Raw genomic sequence first — 5,474 nt, 5'->3', positions numbered from 1 at the left:
GTTTTTTGGACCGATGTAGCTAGATGGGTCTGGGTACATGAGACACTATTTCTATTCATTTTTGGATTGATGTCTGTATGCTGACTCATATTGAATTTCTAGTATAGAGCTCCCACATACAGGTGTTCTCAGCGGTCACACGATGCATTGGCTAGTATGAGATTGTTCATTTTTGAGGAGATTGAGACAGAGATGTGGCAGTGTCATGCCAACTCATGTGCGAGTGGGAGATGTTGAAAATTGGGCGCCCATGTGGCATGACCCATGAACCTTTCACTGCTGGAAATTAGAGTTTTAGAGGCGTTTAAAAAACGCCGCTATAACTCTTAAAAACGCCGTTAAATCCTTGTGCGGCGTTTATCATCAAACGTCGAAGATGCGGCCGTCGCTATAACTCTATGGCGCTTTAGAAACGTCGCTATATTACTATAGGCGGCGTTTTAGAAAAACGCCGCTAAAAGTTCCCCTAACGGTAACATGACATCACCGTTCTATTTAGCGACGTTTTAAAAACGCCGCCGTATCTGTTTTTCAAAACTCCAACTGTTGGTATGCTATTTAGCGACGTTTTTAGAAACGCCGTGATAGCCCCTTTCTTTTTTTTTAAAATTGTTCTAATTTTATGTTATTGAACTAAAGAAATACCTATAAAAAAAACTAAAAAATAGCGATAAATTTTTCGTAGTCAGCCATATTCGATATAAGCACAGGCCCACAAGAACCAAATTGTAGATGAAAACAACCAAAGTGTCCATTTGCCACTGGCTGACAATACCAAACCAGTGGCTTAAAACCCATCTTTAAGCAAGCATTGGTGTCTACAGGTCTATCTATGGTTCTATCCACAGGTCTATCTATGGTTCTATCCACAAGTCTATCTATGGTTCTATCCACTTCCACTACAAAAACATTAGAGACTGTATGCTCTTCTTGAACTCATAAAGAGTTGTAGTTCACAACTGAGACGAGTCAACTGCTCAGGATACATACTATTCTTGCAAAAACAGATCAAACCAATTTCAATTATAGAGATCATATGTAACATATCTAAAGCTGTTATAGAAAATAGATTTAACAAAAGTCAACCCTTCTTGATTCAACACAGTTCTTCATCCAACAAATCAAATTTAGTTGGTGAATGAAGCAACTTGTGATTCTACTATATTTTAGGTAAGCATCAAGATTTTTCTTTTAATATTTCTCGTAAAAAAAAATCCATTAATATACAGCAGCCTCTGGGCCTTGAGTTGAGGACAAATCAATGGTGACCACAGTTCAATTTTCATGTGGGATGATTGAAATCCTGTATTGTGGTTTGGGTTCTTGACCAATTTAATGGGTATGTTTGATGAGGGAAAGAGCCATTAGGCTGAAATACCCGGAATTTACAACCAATTTTAGAAAAAAACATCACAATAGATAAAAGAAATTGATTTTACAAGTTTCTATACACACATCTTTTGACAAGAGACTATCCATGTTAAATTCCAACCTTGGATTCACAGAAGCTAACTTCATTGACAGAAACTACAAAATACAAAATGAATACACAATACCCATTAAGTCAAAGTTAGTGACAACACTAACCCCGTGAAATTTTATTACTGCTATGTCATAGGCTGAGCAGCTTCCTCTTGGGTGCCTGAAAATTGCAGTTAAATCAGAACCAGATCGAAATGAAATCAAAACCAGTACAAGAACAGAAAGCCACGGATTGCATTTAAATAGTTGCATTTTTTTAGCAAATTATGTAGCAAAACCACTAATGTCTTGGCAGAATTTGAAATGAGAAGATTTTTTAGCAATTAGATGTCTACGGGAAAAAGTTTTTGCCCAAATAAATTGAGAAGATGCAAAGGAACTCACTGAATGTCCCTAGATAAAGGTCCTTGTTTCCTGCAACTCTGCCTATCCGAGCTTGCCAGCGTCCATGTTGATGATGTCTGTTGAAGATTACATCAGAATTAGAGACCCATAAAGAAGGGCAGGGTCTGGGAACGACGAGATGTACATCAAATATACTTCTACTTATAATTAAAGGAAGTGTGCCAACAAAAATTATAGATTAACAGATGTATGTGCAAAAAATAGTAAGACCTTGTGACTCCTCTGTACATTGAAGCACCCCTTGAGAAGCCACTGCTTTTTCTGCAAAGATCAATATATTAGAGATAAAAACACATCAAACAAAGAAAACAAACATTGTTGTCTAATATACAAGGGGATAGACTATACCTTCTTAAGTGAGCAACATATTCTTGTCTGGTCATGTTCTTCATATGTTCAAGTTCTTGTTGATAGTTTTCCAGCTAAATCATCAATATACAGAGTCCCATGTCAGTTACAAAACAATTGTTAGATGAAATAAGCTGATGAGAGGGTCAGAGAACCACCGGAAAATTGATATGGGTCGAAGGGCCCCAATACTTGAGTGCAGCTAAATCATAAGCTCTTGCAGCCTTTGCTTCCATATCATAACCCCCTGAAAATTAGTATTTGGCAATGATGATGCTATGAGAATTGAAGGAAAGAACATGCTTATTACTCAATCATTGTCAATAACAAGACTTACCCAGATAAACTGATAGTCATTATTGGTATCACCCAGCAATGAAGAACATGAGAAATGAGGAAAGAATAGTATATTAGTCACTTGAACAACAAAAGATGGCCAACAATGCAGGGCCTGGCAAAGTAAAAATCTTAAGGAGGCAATGTGGATGGATTATATGTTTCCTTCACTAACCTTGCCTTCCTTTCCTGCTTTGTCCCTCTTTCTTACAACTGTTGTCCCATAGATGGGCTTCATATCTACCAGTCCATCTATGCCTGATGGATGATAATCCACAGAGAGAAAATCAAAGTACTAAACATGAAAACAAGGGAAACACGACTTATAAAAATAAATAAAGGGTGATCCAGTACACTAGATTCCCGTTAATGCAGGGTTTGAAGAGAATAAGATGTACAAAGTCTTATCCCGTTTTTTGGAGAGGTTGTTGCAGTGACTTGAACACGTACCACCAGAGATGTCAACAGCAAACTTATCGTTAGGCCAAGCCACCCTTAACTCACAAGAATGAATGAGAGAGAAATTGAAAAAATGCAAACACAGCAAGATCATGAAGCAATATATTGCTTTTGGGGAAGTACTAGATAGGGAGCCATTTGATACTGAATTTGGAGTAAGGGTATTTTTGGTATTTATGCATTTGTGATACATTGCTCTAATTATATGCATGTGGTTGCGAGGGGCACCTATCTCTATATATTTTGTGTAATCTTTTTTATTCAGTGCAACTGCAGCGATCATGAATTTGTGGATCGTTTTTGGGTAATTTATGTAAATCTTGTATTTTTGTATATGCATGTGATTTATAATTCTTATGCATTTATTCTTTTCTGTTTTTCTGTGAGCCAATCCTGGTTAGGTGTGACTAATTCCTAACAGGATAATGAGTGATGTGATGTAGGAAGAAAGGTATGCATTTTGTATAATAAAATAAAAAGATAGACAGATGCAATAACAAAGAACATCTAGCATATTACAGAAAAGAGATGGAAGGAGATTAAAGAACTAACCTTGTGACACCTCTATACTGTGAAGTCCTCTGTCCAAATGTATCAATGGACTTCCTATGGACAACCTGCTTCTGATCAAGCTTCTCAGACCCTCTTTTCTTTCCCTCCATGGCTACACACTCAGTAACAGTGGGTGAGATCTGCTGTGAACCAGTAACAGTGTTTGGTACACCTCAGGGCCTCTAAATGCATAGTAAATCCAGCTCATCAATTAGTCTTGAAGGGACAAAGATACCATTTCCATGCACATGTCAGACATTCAAATACTCATGTACAAAAATTTAATGTTCAGGTGCAAAATGCATATATAGTAACTACATAATGAATTGATTTTTTTTTAATTATTAAAAAATTAAAAAATAAATAAAACACAATCATAAGCCATGGTCTCAACAATCCCTGATAAACAAGCAATTAATGGTGCGATTTGCATCATGGCATTGTCTTCAATATCCAATCACCTGTTACCAAAAAGAAAAGAAGCCAGCATAGAGTCCAAAGGTGCAGCTCAGCTCCAGGTTAGCTCAACTCAGCTCATGGGTGTTCATAATGTACCAATCACAAGTTGCATAAAATTGTCAAAGCTATTCAACAACACAAAAGAGAGAAGAAAAAGGGTCAGCTCAGCTCATCAGGATAAGTGGACCACCTCAGAAGGATATTATTACTATATTGAAGTCTGGTACACAAGAAAATAATTAAAATGGTCGAAGTATCCAAAGGTGATGAAATTTAATAACAACATAAAAAATAAAATAAAAAAAATCCTAACCCAAAAACTGTCTTGAGAAGTCTAACCATATCCCCCAAAATCATAACTTTAAAAGCAAAAGAAGAAACCAAAAACCAAAAACATTGAAACCAATTCCAGCGAGTCAACAGTTGAATTCTATATTACTAATTACAACAAAGGCAGACAGTAAGAAGATGCCCATGAAGAGCTCTGCAGTAGAGTCCTTGAAATAAAATAAAATAAATACACTTGAAACAATTTCATTGTTTTCCTCAAAAAACTTTAAATGTCATTATTTCAATAACAATATATTCTATCATTTTCCATCGAACTCAGAGATTCCCTCTAAAACAATTAAAAACAGAGTGATTAACAAAACTAGAAAGTTAATTTGAATGTTATTTTGGGGTGTGGTTTTCATTTGCAACCACCATACCTATACCTTCACCATGTGCCAAATTTTGTCGGTTTGTTGTGAATATTGTTTTGCTGTTCTGGTGACTGCATCTCCTAACTGGTCTTCTGGTTTTTGATGATACAAAAAATGCACAAATATGATAATGGCATCCAAAAACTTATTTCACATTTTTTATTCTCCTTTTACAAGTCCACAAAAAGTGTTACACGAAGTTCTTGGTAATTCCTAGTTTCCTGTCCTCTACACTACATGATTACAGTAAAACATACAGACAAACCCAAACTTTCAGACTAACATTTTTCAACATACAAAACCCAAAATTCATGAGAAAAGAGGCTTTAAACGAGCAGAGACAATGAAAACATACCAATTGTGAGCACAACACTTAAACATACAACACAAATCTGACTAATTGTAAGTTATATAGAGTTGACCAATTCAGATGAATTGAGACTAGCATTTAAAAAGTTTAGGCGAGCCTGGCCCAATAAGCCTAATTATCAATTCAAAGCCCTTAAAAATGTGGGCTAGCTTAGGCAGGCCACCAAAACAGTGCTACCTCTATGCAGGATGTGTATTTCTCTAGTAAATGCTGGAAAAGTTCCTATAGAGAGGAGTACATAGTTAATTACCAGCTAGTTGTCACAGTAGTAATGAAGAATTGTGATCCATTGGTGTCTGCTCCTCCATTTGCCATGGATATTACGCCGTTATACCAGAGTTATATTACAAAGCACCAAT

General features: G+C 36.2%; 1 pseudogene across 1 annotated transcript; it reads right to left on the bottom strand.

Annotated features, from left to right (window-relative positions):
- Positions 1 to 657: 657 nt before the first annotated feature.
- Positions 658 to 3,735, bottom strand: LOC145822863 (AP2-like ethylene-responsive transcription factor ANT; annotated as a pseudogene). The gene is made up of 9 exons (XR_014364703.1): positions 3,583 to 3,735; positions 2,747 to 2,829; positions 2,573 to 2,581; positions 2,394 to 2,482; positions 2,236 to 2,309; positions 2,098 to 2,148; positions 1,867 to 1,943; positions 1,557 to 1,642; positions 658 to 899 (listed from the first exon to the last, which is right to left on the bottom strand). The product of XR_014364703.1 is annotated as an AP2-like ethylene-responsive transcription factor ANT (transcript).
- Positions 3,736 to 5,474: the final 1,739 nt, after the last annotated feature.

This window comes from Camellia sinensis, chromosome 1, assembly GCF_055761805.1.
Source record: "Camellia sinensis isolate YWXY chromosome 1, ASM5576180v1, whole genome shotgun sequence".
Lineage (NCBI taxonomy): Eukaryota > Viridiplantae > Streptophyta > Magnoliopsida > Ericales > Theaceae > Camellia > Camellia sinensis.
The sequence above is the reverse complement of the archived record's forward strand: the minus strand, read 5'-3'. Positions and strand labels throughout refer to the sequence as shown.